At 43.2% G+C, this 14,293-nt stretch overlaps 1 protein-coding gene across 1 annotated transcript in view; it reads left to right on the top strand.

Moving 5' to 3' along the window:
* The window catches only part of LOC126199508 (mucin-5AC), an 846,751-nt gene that overhangs the window by 244,548 nt on the left and 587,910 nt on the right, over positions 1-14,293 (top strand). The window lies entirely within an intron of this gene.

The following is a 14,293-nucleotide window of genomic DNA, read 5'->3' as shown; positions in this document are numbered from 1 at the left end:
AGATGGGTTTCGTCGGATTTACATCACTTGAATATGGCCGCCGAGACATCAACGTGGGTTCAGTATAATGCTTCCTAGGCCGCTATAGCACTGTTAGGGCTGCGAGACACGGACAATAATACTGCTGAAAGATGACATTGTCGTCGGGGAAGACATCAAGCATGAAGGGACGCAGGTGGTTCGCAGCTGTCAGCGTGTCTTTGGTTACTACCACAGGTCTCGAAAACGGCGAAGCTGGTCGAATGTTCACGTGCTACTCTGTTAGCATCTACGGAAAGAGGTGGAAGGACAGTGAAACTATTACTATACGCTAAAGGGTCTGAAGTCCACGACTCTGCACAGAACATAGATGGTTCAAATGACCCTGAGCACTATGGGACTTAACATCTGAGGTCATCAGTCCCCTAGAACTTAGAACTACTTAAAACTAACTAATCTAAGGACATCACACACATCCATGCGCGAGGTAGGATTCGAACATGTGACCGTAGTGTTCGCGCGGTTCCAGGCTGTAGCGCCTAGAACCGCTCGGCCACTCCGGCCGGCCGCTTTTGATGCAGTTTCAACAAAATATGTACTAATACCCATTTCAAAGCCTGACATTAATTCAGTCATTGTTAGTATACTGTCAAATCGATAGGTTACTCTTATTGTATAGCTTCAGTTAAACTTTATTAGAATAGTAATAACTGAAAGAGACCAGGAAAGTGATTACATTACATCGACATTATTTTACGCAGATCGTTAAATGGGAAGGTGAAGGAGTATGAGCTAATGTAGCGTTGTAGGTACGTAGACATGGATATAGATTCGATGGATGGGTCCGAGCTCCGTAGCACAATGTTTAGCACTTTACACTGGAATTTGGAAGGCTGGCTTTTCAGATCAAAGTCGGGTGATCCAGATTTATGTTTTATTAAGTTTTTCCAAATCACTTGTGACAAATTCCGGGATGGTTCATGCTTATAGGTCGTGGCCAGTTCCTTCCGTATCCTTGTCATATCTGAGCTGGCGCACCATTTTTAATGATCGTCGTTGAGGCGTTCTCCTACATCTACATGTACAAGACTTCTCTGCGATTCACGCTTAAGGGCCTGGCAGAGTTCAGTCGAATCAACGTCACACAATTTTTGTACCGCCCTGCTTCCGAGCGACGCACGGGAAAAACGAACATTAAAATTTTTACGTGCGAGCTCTGATTTATCTCAGTTCATTACGATGATAATTTCTCTCAGTTTAGGTTGGCGTCAACAAACATTTCCTTATTCCGAGCAAAAACCTGGTGATGGAAATTTCGTGAAAAGATCACGAAAAATGCCTTTAATTTAATGATTTCCACCCCAACTCGCGTACCATATCCATGACATTTCACGGTAATAAAAAAGAAGCTGTCCTTCATTTAATTTTTTCAGGGTACTCCGTAAATCCCATGTCGTACGGGACCCAAGCAATGTAGCATTACTCTCGAAAAGAACGGACGAGTTTAGTGTAGGCAGTCTCTTTAACAGATCTGTTGCTTCTCTTAAGCGTTCTGCCAAAAAAACACAGTCTTTGGTTCACCTTCCGCCCCACATTATTTATGTGGTGGTTTCAATTTAAGCTTTTCGTAGTTGCAATTCCTAGATGTTCAGTTGATTTGAAAGGCTTTGGATTTGTCTGATTTATCCTGTAACCGAAATTTAACGGATTCTTTTTAGGACTCATGTTGAGCCCCCCATACTATTTATTATTTAGAGTCAACTGCCACCTTTCGAACTTTACAGATATTTGTCTAAATCTATTTGCAAATGGTTTTGATCTTCTGATAACTTTACTAGACTGTAAATGACAGCATCATGCGCAAACGACGCGCGGGGTAGCAGCGCGGTCTCAGGCGTCTTGTCAAGGTCCGGGCAGCTCCCCCCGTCGGAGGTTCGAGTCCTCCCTCGGACATGGGTGTGTGGTGTCATTAGCGTAAGTTAGTTTAAGTTAGATTAAGTGGTGCGTAAGCTTACGGACCGATGACCTCAGCAGTTTGATCCCATAAGACCTTACCACAAATTTCCAAATTTCCATGTGCAAACAATCTAAGAACGCTCCTCAGATTGTCTGCTAAATCGTTTATATATCAGCAGGGGGCTTAAAACACTTCCTTAGGGACGTCAGATATAACTTTATTTGTCTAGATGGCGAGTTTTTAAAATGTTATAGCTGGTTTCGACTGTGCAAGCTGTCATCCCCAGATCATAAAATATCGTTAGACACATGTTTTACGCTGAAGTAGTGAGCCATTTAAATAGTAGCTTTAATGACTCAGTGCATAAAGGTGATTGCTAGCACAATCGAAGTCGTCATTATCATTTTATAAACTCCCGATCAAGACAAATAAATGTTGTACTGAAAATTAAGATCGCTTTTCCACGTTCTTGAGTATGTCAAACATTATAAAAAGATATCACTTTTGTTTTACTCGATGACTTTCCGTCATTTACAACGAGCTTTTACCTTTCTGACAGGAAATCACGAATCCAGTCGCACATCTGAAACGATATTCCATAGGCAAGAAGTTTGATTAGAAGCCACTTGTGAGGAACGGTGTTAAAGCCTTCTGGGAATATAGCAAAATGGAATCAATTTTAGTTTTTGTAGATAGCACTGATTACTGAGACAATAACCTTCCTACGCTCCTTGTCCCCTGCGGATCTTGTGTTTCTGCGGCCACCCGTTGGATTCTGTCGGCTAATAACGGATCCACCATATTGGGACAGGGTGGCTAGCTTAGGACCGCCGGGCACGAGGAGCATGGCAGCGCCTCAAAGTATTCCCTGAGCGCCGGCGCAGAACTTTGTCAGTTTCAATCACGGCTCGGATATTGGAATTCCTAACTACTCCGAAACATCTCTGTTATTTTACGCTTATGAGTTTGCGAGCACTTTCCTCGCGATGGGCGTAATTGTGCTTTTTGTAGAAAGCGCGCAAAATCGGCCAGACGGAGCACAATTACGTTCCGACAAATAAGAAACGCGCCCGCCAGCTGCTTCTGGAACTATTTTGCGATTAGTCTTCTTTCCGTGGAAAGTGAAACTACTCGAAAGCGATTTAGAAGCACGGCTTCCCGAAGAAGACGCTGACTTCATTAGACAGAGAGGACCAGAAACAGTTCATATCGCGCCTGTAAATTATTCCCTAGATCTCTAACTGCAAACGCAATCAACTGTTCAGACTGTCTTGAAATGTGCAGTTTTTATGACAAAAAACACTCTCATTTCGTTTTTTTTACTCTTGAAACATCAACAAACAAACGATTTTCGTTTATTGATCACATTTCTCTTTTCGGAAGTAAAACGTATTCTGCGTTCTAAAACTAGGCGTCATAATTTTTTGCAGCCTTCCTTAGCGGATTTAAAAAGTACGTACGAATACGGTCACCTGATTTTACAGGTAGTTTCCCCTTAGAAGTGCCGAGTCACATTGGGGTGGGGGACAAGTCGCCTCTGTCTTTTAATCCAACAGTCAACACTGCTGTACACTAGATTAGCGTAAATCCACAATCTGTTTGCTGCTTCATATGAAATGAACGAATTATTAATATCCTGTAATCTATCATTCCATATAGCCGTTAATTGCTATTTTGATACACCACATCCGTAATAAAGCATTATCACGTTTTCAGCTATTAACGCTTCATTTAATGTTGTTTAACTAGTGTTATCCCCGCTTAAACACTCTTTGTTGTTCCGTAGATTACAAACTGCATGTGGTAAATATAAAAAAAAGTTCTAAGGTGTTATATGCATAAATTTTTTAGAAATATCCTTCCGTCACGTTGAAGAATGTTTTCCTTTCATATACCTCGGACGTAAATGTAGTTAAATGTCGGACAGGCACATCTGAGGGGGATAATGAGTAGCTCCCAGAAGACAAAACATTCTATTCAAGAGTTATTATACATCGTGTGTAAAAAAAACACCTCTACGAACTTCTGAGCGGATTCCTTGTATGAGAATAAGCAGAAAAAAACTGACGGAAACGTATCTGACTATCGTTTTTAATTTATTAATGATATAACAGTCTACAAGGTTTTCAAGTAAAGTCATGTGCTCATAGCACATGTACAAGATGTTCTCAGCTCTCTTATGGGCGCGCATACTTCTCGAAAACTGTTGACAGACCACGACATGTTGGGGGGGAGGGGGGAAGGCTCTCCAGAGGGTCATGCCTCCCCCTCAGCAACACCAGCGCCCTTACAACGACGTCAGTATTTTCTTGGCGTGCAAGAGTTCAGCTAGTTCGAGACTTCAACTACAACAGTCAACATTATCGTCTAGGAATGACGAGTAGTTAAAGTTCCAGATGAACTTAGTGTGTTGTTAACGTCGAATCACTGTACCTCAGGAGAACAGTTTGTTACTTAGTGCAGCAAGTGATGATGCTTTGCTAGTCCACGACAGTTGTAAAATGTCCAGTACTCTGTGGCAAAGAAGTGTGTCGAAGTTACGTAAGTATTTTATTCATTTATGTAATACATTGAACTAATATATCATATGTTCTAGTTTGATGAGCCTTTTCCCAGAGCAATAATCAAAGGACCCACAGTTGTAGCGGAGGAAATTAGTTTCGCTTGCTCTCAAGATAAATGATTACGGTCAGCAGAGTGCATTAGTGCTGTTCGCATTTAGTGTTACCAGGCCTGGAAGGCTATATAAAGGGCATGAACAGCGCAAGATGTTGAGTGATCACTGTTACGGAGACGTAGGTACCAAGTACTCGTTCGAGACATCATTATCAGCACCTGACAGTTTGGCTCTCACATTGTACCTTATGGACATTTGCCCAAACTGTTACGGGAATCGCCAAAGCGTGCGCGAATAATGAGTGGTTGAGCAGATGTCCATAAGGTAGAATACATGTGTAGAATTGTGGACAGTTGGGAATGTGAGTCTCACGGGAAGCGTGTAAGGGATAAGTCCCTGGAGTCGCGCTATTCATCTGTGTCCTCGGTGGCTCAGATGAATAGAGCGTCTGCCATGTAAGCAGGAGATCCCGGGTTCGAGTCCCGGTCGGGGCACACATTTTCAGCTGCCCACATCGAGGTATATCAACAACATCTGTCGGCAGCTGAGGTTGTCAGTTAGTCATCATTTATAAAAGAGGACCTGTTACAACAAAGACCAAACACACTGAAAAATACCGTTTATTCAGAACTAAAATACTGGTACCAGTTTTAACCAATCGGTTTTTCCGATACCTACTTCCCAATCGAATCAGTACATTCAGCGCATCGCTCCAGGCCATGGGGGATGTGACATGGTATTGATAACTAGTCTCATACTTTCAAGTTCTTTTTAAATTTGATTCAATTTCGTAAATATTGAAATAACATCACATACCCTCTCAAATCGCCACGTTATATTTTATTTCGTCCTCCCCTTCTAAGAGTTTCAATTTTTTTGTCAGGCTGTGTACGTAAGCCTTGAAGAGCCCCAACACCCTGTAACGTATGATAATTTCTACTAAATATAGTTTTTTTCGTTGCACTTCTGCGGGCAATGGCACGAATATCCTGTGCCGCTTTCTCTACCTGACTAGTAGAGTTCTGTCAGCGGCCAAAAGTGCGCCGCACAGGGACAGCGTTCGGGGGGATTGATGCTCGCGGCTGACGTACTGACGAACCTGATGGCTCGCCTGAATTATTCATAAGGGCGCATTGCTGGCTCTGAGCACGCGGCAGCGTCAGGTCTGCATTGGCGCATTATGCCCTGCAATTGCTGGCATTCAGGATCTCTAATAAGCGATTGTAACTCACGCTGGCGAATCCTCCGGCCCGCACCTGTGCTGGAGGGCAGCAGTTCTGCACACTCAATGTGGGACGGGACTCTCTGTACAGTAGCGTCCAGTAGACTGAAATGCTGTAAAGACAGACGTTTTGTGCTCATAAGATCCAGGTGTATAATTTCTTACAACCTCATCGGTACGCTATTCACGAGTAGCGGAACAATTCGGAGCAAGGCGTGAAGTAAGAAGCAGTAGTACTTGGTGCCTCAGTAGCGACTCTTTGTCTTATTTATCTTGTGGTAAAGGGCGTTCACTGAAGGAAAATCGCGTAGGCAGTCAAACATGTAGCACTTCACAGCACTACAGAAAGAAATTAAGGCTTGTCAGAGTAAAGCAAAGATAGTAAAGGGAACAATAATAATGCTTTAAGGTTCTATCCATAACAGATCATGGACTGAATATACGAGGGCTGTCCAGGAAGTAAGTTACGATTGATCGCGAAATGAAAATCACAGTGAAAATCAGAAATGTTTCATTTGTAACAGTTAGCTACACCTTTCAGCTACTTCTCTACGTAGTCGCCGTTCTGACTCAGACATTCGTCGTAGCGTTCTACCAACTTTCCAATACCCTCATCATAGAAGGCAGCCGCCAGTGCTTTCCGCCAATTCTCTACGCTGACCTAAAACTCGTTGTCTGTGCCAAAATGTTGTCTTCATAGCCAGCGGTTCGTTTGAGCAGAGATGAAACTCAGTGGGAGACAATTACGGGCTGTATTGTGGGTAACCAAACATTTCCAATTGAAACGATGCAGGAACATCTTCATTGCCCCTGCAGAATGAGGCTGAGAATTGTCTTGAAGAAGAAACCGCACGACAGTTATGTAATGTTGGTTGCATAGCTTCAGGGGAAAATTCTCATCAGGCCCTCGTACTTGGCGGGAGACACTATTTTTTATAACATCTTTACGCGCTCACTAAGAGCTCAGGAATGAAAAGAGCGACATAATTCTACCTAGAGTCATACTAGAGACACTGCCCAACACATCTTTGCAAAGCTTTATCGGATTTTCATAGTCGTTTCCATTTCGCGACCGATCGTAACTTACTTTCTGGACAGCCCTCGTATGAGGGCTATTCGAAATGCAAACGACAGTGGAAATCCGATGAAGCTTTGCGCAGATGTGTTGGACAGTGTCTCTAGTACGCCCGTCGTTCGTGTCATGTCACTCTTGTCAAGTTTTTACCTCGCAGTGAGCACGTACAGGTGTCTAGAATAATTGTATCTCTCTCAAAGAATGGGTCCCGCTGAGAGGTTTCGCCTGATTTCATGCAACCCCACATAACATGCATTTCCTTCTTCATGACTATTCTCGGCTGCACACTACAGGGGCAACGAGGCCGTCCCTGAAGAGTTCTCGATGGGCGGTGTTTGATCACCCGCTATGCAGTCCCGACTTGGCGCCCTCTGATGTTCTTCTCTGTTCATATGAACCGCTGTCTATGAAGACACCATTTTGTCACAGACAACGAGGTGCAGAACAACATAGAGAAATGGCTAAAAGCACAGGTGGTGGCCTTCTATGATGAAGATACTGAAAAGTAAATTCAACGCTGCGACGAATGTCTAGGTCGGAGCGGCTGCTATGCAGAGACGCAACTGGAAGGTGTTGCATACTGTTGCAAATAAAACATTTTCGATTTTCGCTGTGCTTTCTATTTCACGACCGATGGGACCTTACTTTCCGAATAGTCCTGGTAAAATCTAATAGACTTGGTTGGGGAAAAAGCGATCATGTATATTATCAGAGCCATCCCGGTATTCGTGTTAAACGATAGCCTGCCGGAGTGGTCGAGCGGTTCTAGGCGTTTCAGTCTGGAACCGCGAGACCGCTACGGTCGCAGGTTCGAATCCTGCCTCGGGCACGGATGTGTGTGATGTCCTTAGGTTAGTTAGGTTTAAGTATTTCTAAGTTCTAGGGGACTGATGACCTCAGATGTTAAGTCCCATAGTGCTCAGAGCCATTTGAACCTTAAACGATATAGAACACGTTAAATGTGGGTGGCCACAAGGGTATCTTAACCATATTCCTCTACTCGAATCCGTGCGTAGTGTTCTTACTACTGTGCCATCGTTAATACAAAGATGTACTATTATAAGGACAGGAAAATGCCATGAACTTGCGTAAATTAGGAAATGAACGGCTTTGATCACAATTATGAATAACGTATTGAGGTTTCAGTTTCCTTAAGAGAAAATAGAGGAAACAGGCAACACAAAAAACGGCGAGAAAATGATTTATTCGGTCTGAATAAAATTAAGTAGTTAAAAGTAGACGTTCGATACATTTGTAAACATTTCTCCTCTTATACGTGTTCCCACTGAGACGCTATATGTAAAGTAACTTAGTTTTATTGTTATTTCTTTCACATATGACACCTTTGTCGGGCATGCCATGTGTGGGACGAAGATTTCAGTTTTGAAAATGTTCTCTAAGTCAATAATACTGTAGGACTTCGGGCTGACTGCTTTGCATGAGTTAGGATATCCTTTACAAAATGTGAAATTGGTATAAGTACGTCGTTGCTGACCTTAAAAAGAAGAGGCACTAAAACATTATTTCCAATTCGGTGTCGTTGCAAGAACACTGAATTCTTTATGTGATTTTCTTTTATCGGTCCCTTCTCTTCGATGACGATGGTGTAGACTTTTTAACATCAGGCCAGCTTTTAACTAATTTAAGTTGAAAGTTAATCTCTCTTACCACTGGCTTCCGTTCTGCCTACTTTTCCGATGTGGCCACACTCGGTTGAAGCTTCCATTTGCGTATCAGTCTTACAATCCAAAAGTCCAGGGATCATTCCTCAGTTATTTCCAGGATTGCCCTTCTGGAACATGGGATTCGCACCGAATAGTTCTTTGTACATGCGAAAATACCAATCTACGCCATGGTACGTATAGAATTTTAAAGTACCCTTCTACGTATAGCATATTAAACTAGTAGACTCCTTGTAAGTGACTGGTTGACAGACATCGACATACTACCTCCAGAGGGGCCATATCAGAACAGACGCTGTGGTGTTCAACCAAAGCTAGTGTAGATGACAGTTCTTTCATATAGCAAGAAAGACACCAAGCTTTACAATAGCGATGCAGCATATTGCGGTAATTTTTTCAGCCCTTTCCCAAGGGTATACTTTAAAGTACGAGAAACAAAAATAATGATTGTTTTTGTGGCGAGATAACGTCTTGTCAAACGTTGTAAGCTTTGATTTAAATGCAAAAGACAGCGTGAAACAAGTTGTACGCGATAACGACGAACCACCCGCAGAAGGAATCAAACAGAGTTTTACCGCCCGCTTTTCGCGACAAGCGAGTTTTCTCTCCTGGAATGTTCCGCGCATTGCGTCAGTAGAAGAGAAATTTGCCTGAAGCTCAGCTAATTATGCACGGGCGAAGCTGTGCAGTGGCGCCCACAAGAAACAAAAGAAGAGCGCCTGCTCCCGCACCGCTTTTACCTGCCTGTGGGTGGTCAGACGTCAGTCTGCCACAATTGCGAAGCGGGGTTCGCAGCACCGGCCTACCCACAGTGCTTCCGGACAGAGAGGATTCCAAGAGAGCAAAAGAGCGATAGGAGCAAAGCGTAGCTTTTAAATACTTGCTTTACATTCCGTACCGATAATCGCTTTTCAGTCAGACACTATCTGGACGAAATTCTTTTCCGTGTAAGTGCCCAGTGTTCGTGAGTGTGACAAGCGTGTGTGGAGTGTCGAGTGTAGTGTTTGTGTTTCTGTTAATGATATGCGAGAAGGTGAACGTGAAACAGAGTTCAGCCGCTTAATTTACTACCACTGACAGACATCATGGAAGCCGACTGTAGAGGCACATGGCCTAAAAGCGTAGAACTCTGAGGATGGGGTTAGAATTCATCCGGGAGAATTAGTGAAGAGGAAGCATGTGATTCCATATTCCTCTGATATCTCCAGGTTCCACAATGAATACGTATGTTATCGATCTGAGATGGGCAGTTGGCAGTTTTCACTACTGACCGGCCCGAAACAAAGTAAACGTGTAAACAATGTGATGAGAATGTGTTGAAACAGGCGAGGTATGCGGAAAACATTTACGAGAATGGGGTAAAGGGTGTCAAGGTACGTCCTGTGGTGTCAAATTAGCGAACTGGAAATGAAGATATAAGGAGAAGAAAAGCCGAACCTTCTGATTATCGGTGTGTTGTACAGGATGCTTGCGTGACCTCGGCTGTTCAATATAAAATCAAAAACACTTTCAGCCGTCTGTATTTCCAATTTTATTTTATTTTTGGTTTCAGTTTCGGCATCACATTACTCCATCTTCAGGCCCACTGAACGATTTGTAGGAGGAATCCCACCTCTTGTACAATGGAAATAGGGGTTAGTATACAGTCACTGGTATCTGTAGACTTCTTATCAACGCGATAACACAACACTTCACTTGACGAACGAAGAGATGGCGTTGTTAAAAAGAAGTCTACGGATATCAGTATCAGCTGGTGGCTCCTATTTCGATTTTACAAGAATCTGGATTCTTCCTACACGTCGGTCAAGGGACCTGAAGATGGTGTAACGCCGAAATTGGTAGCAAAAATAAAGTACAATTGGAAGTATAGACCGCTGAAGGCATTTTTCATTTGATATTTTATTCAAACAAAGACTGATCCGCACCTCTGCTTCAGTATTTTCTTATAAAAATGCTTGCATTAACTCTTTACATGATAATCAGATCTGTTTGCTATTCCAAAGCAATGATGGAGGTGCATATTTTCACCAGCTCCCGCACATAAACAAGTTTGTGTTATAATAAGCTGTAGTGAACGTTAACAGAGGTATGACGTTATACTTTATTCTGTAAGTTTATGTTATTTAGTCCTGTTCATTTGAGTACACATTTCAAACTTCAGGTAGTTGAGGCATTAAAGTATTTTTCTTAAATAGAGTACTACGAATCAAAGGAGATATTACCTTCACTAACATGACACACATATCGTACTACACGTATTTACACTGATGTGTAGTATTTTTAACACTGCCTGGTGAAAGATAATTCAAATAAGGAATCGAAATGATTACTCTGCACCAAGCCAGTATAAACCAGTTACTATTACTATCAGAATGCTTAACAAACAAATCTCTTCAAGTTTACCGCCTGAATTCGGAGTCACCCAGTGGGTTACTTTGAAAGTGGAAGGATGTAAGGAAATACATTTCAAATGCTCTTCACACGTATCTGATATAGAAGAAATGCTGGCTGAAAACTAGAGAATCATTTAAACGTAAAGCTCTACATCTCCACTATTTCAGGACGCGTTTTTGCTACCCCACACTTCTGTCGGCAAAGGTTTCCAGCTATTCTTCGATCTTATAATAATCATCCTTCTCTTCTCTGTGACGTTTTCGAAAAGATTTCCTTCTCACTTACAATCTATCGCTGATCCTTTCAGGGTAACAGGTTGATGTACATCATTAATGTTTGTTGTATTCGACTCATTACCCCTTCATGCAACTGGTTTCTGAAAGTAAAAACGACGCTGTCATGCCATTTTCTCGTAACTATCAAGTTTGATTAATTTCCATCCCATCAACCTAAAGTATTTGCGGCCCATACGTTTGTCACTGAACTGACGTACGAACTGCACGCATTGGAATCCGACACATGACCTCCACTTTCTTTACATTCTTCATATTCAAATTCGTAGATTTGCAAAGTGATTCTCCAACTGCATTTTAATTTATGATTAATGTCTAGTGATCTACGCGACAGCGTTCCGGAAACCAGTATTCCTCGGAGCTACCGTGGCCGCTGCTACTGCCAGCCGCTATTACATCAGACCCCCTCCTAGGGTGCTAACACGTAGTTGGTTCTGGCACGACGCCATGCGTCATCGTTTTTGCGCCTGTGCCTCTGGAAGTCGGCTCGTAGCCAATGTAACCGGAACGGGCGTTGTGACTGCAGGCAAAGTACCATCACTGCTTTCGAGTGTTCATCACCTGTGTTTCTATACCGGCAGTCCCTGACCTTCGCATTTTCCCTGGTCTACACTTGATTAAGTAAGAGACTAGCGGATCTGAAATATACATGTGCTTTCGCCAGATCTTTATGAGAAAAGGTACGTAGGTGGCAGAAGTTCCTTCACTGAACACTTTGAAATAAGGACATTGTGGTTGAGTATCAACATTTAGGTTTTTGCAGAAAATTCTCGCATGCTCTGTTGTCTAATGTACAACGAAGCACCTGGCAACGTTCCTCCTCAGTTCCTATTTTCGTCTTATAGTACGAGGCACACAAGTAATGTCTCCGAAATGTGTATTTGAAAACTCTTGAAACAAATGTTATTAATATTCTACAGCTGTATTCTTCATGTCTACACATTTGTAGCCCTATGCCGCTAGAGGGCTCCGAAATGTTGCCGTAACATGGCGGTGTGTAACGTAACTAGGTCGGTGCCTGAGAAACAGCTTACTGTAATCAAGTTTCGAATTCGAAGAGTTCGTCCACGCACGAACGCTACGACACCTGCAACAATGCGACGCCTGAGGTTCACGGTCATCGATCATCCTTAATACAGTCCCGACTCGCTCTCATCCGATTTTCACCTGTTTCCGAAACTTGGCCGGTCGCTGTGGCCGAACGGTTCTAGGCGCTTCAGTCAGGAACCGCGTTGCTGCTACGGTCGCAGGTTCGAATCCTGCCTCTGGCATGGATGTGTGTGATGTCCTTAGGTTAGTTAGATTTAAGTAGTTCTACGTCTAGGGGACTGATGACCTTAGATGTTAAGTCCCATAGAGCTTAAAGCCATCTGAACCGAAACTTAAAGAACGCCTTCGCGGACTTGACTTCAGTAACGACGAAGCAGTCCCAACAGAGGTGAGGTTGTGGCTTCGTCGAAAAAGTCAGACACTCTAGAGTGACGGTATCAACAAACTAGTCTCTCGTTGGGTGAAAAGTGTTCGTCACCAGTTCATAGACTCGAAGGATAAAGATGTAGGATGTTAGCTTTCAGATTTTTCGCATTAAAAATTTGGAGGCATTACTTTTCAGCACACCCTCATACAACGACTTCATTTATTCCCGTAGGAAAAAATCGACACGAGTGATATCCGACTAACACGCTGAAATTCCAACCTAACAATGAGGCTGCCAGTGCTTGGACACTAAAATCTAAGTGAAGCGCTGCGCTGTTCACAGACGATCATGAGTCCGAAAACAAGAACTCAAGACTCCATCAATTGTAGGAGCAGATCTGGAATTATCACCAGATAAGCTGCATCATTCAAAATATTTTGCACCAACTAAAGACCTATCAGTCTATCGTAAACATTTCGATGCAACACGTTGATAGGGAATCGTTGGTGGTGATGTATGACGAGCGTTGCGGACTGACTTAAGTCATTCAAGACATGGATATAGCGGTAGTATAAAATCCCAGCTCGGTTGAGAGAGGCAACATGAACGGGCTCCTCATCAGGCCGTGAAGTCCCAGTGGACGTCTACCGGCCGACACGTCATTCTGTGCCTTGTGAAATCATGCGAATGCGGTGATCAGCGTTCCGCTCTCCCCACCATTTTGCAGATTTTCCAGACGGTGGAGCCGTTACTATTCGGTTGAACAGCTCCTCAGTCGAAATCACGAGGCTTTATACACCCCGTACCAGCCCTTCCACCAGGTAGGGGCCCTTGGCATTACCGTAAATCGAATTTGACTCCTTGGCATGGCAGCCATCTTAGTTGACCGCTCAGATACGGAGAAACATGTAAAATCCCGTGAACTATTTTAGCTGCAACAACGTTTTAACTGCCATTCGGCGCTGAATAATCCATTTGTAAAATTGAAGCATGGTCTGAGAACCATTGACAGCATTGCGTTAGCACTTTATCACGGAAATGAAACGTCTATTCCACTAGTAATGCGCACACTGAACTCTTCCGAGCATACATTCCACGGAAAGTGGATTGGTCATTAATGATAATCATAAGTGTTCACCCATACAGTTCAGCACCACTTTTTCAAAAGTTGCGGTGCGAATTCTCAGTTACGAACCTTAATCAGATTTATGTGGCATGAATGACACAGTTACTGCTAATTATCCATTTACTGCTACAGATTTCTTCCATTTAGGATCACGATTGTTGTGAAACTGATTTGTGTACATCGTTCGGCTTTCTCAGGACTGCATACTACTCCTTTTATTACCGTGGAAGTTTTTTCTTGGTTCTTAACACACTTACTACCATCCTGCCCGTTGTTCTTGTGAATGTTTTGCAGATGTTCCTTTCCTCGCCGATTCTGCTGAGAATCTCCTGATTACTTATCATTCAGACTACGTGTCAACATACTTCTGTAGCACCACTTTATCTTATTTTGCGGTTTTCTTGCAGTCGCTGATACACTTCCATACAGTACTTCGCGTCCGCAGCTCGTGGTCGTGCGGTAGCGTTCTCGCTTCACGCGCCCTGGTTCCCGGCGGGATCAGGGATTTTCTCTACCTCGTGATGACTGGGT

This window comes from Schistocerca nitens, chromosome 8 (assembly GCF_023898315.1).
Source record: "Schistocerca nitens isolate TAMUIC-IGC-003100 chromosome 8, iqSchNite1.1, whole genome shotgun sequence".
NCBI classification, from domain to species: Eukaryota; Metazoa; Arthropoda; class Insecta; order Orthoptera; family Acrididae; genus Schistocerca; species Schistocerca nitens.
Note: the sequence above shows the minus strand (reverse complement) of the source record. Positions and strands in the feature narration are given on the sequence as shown.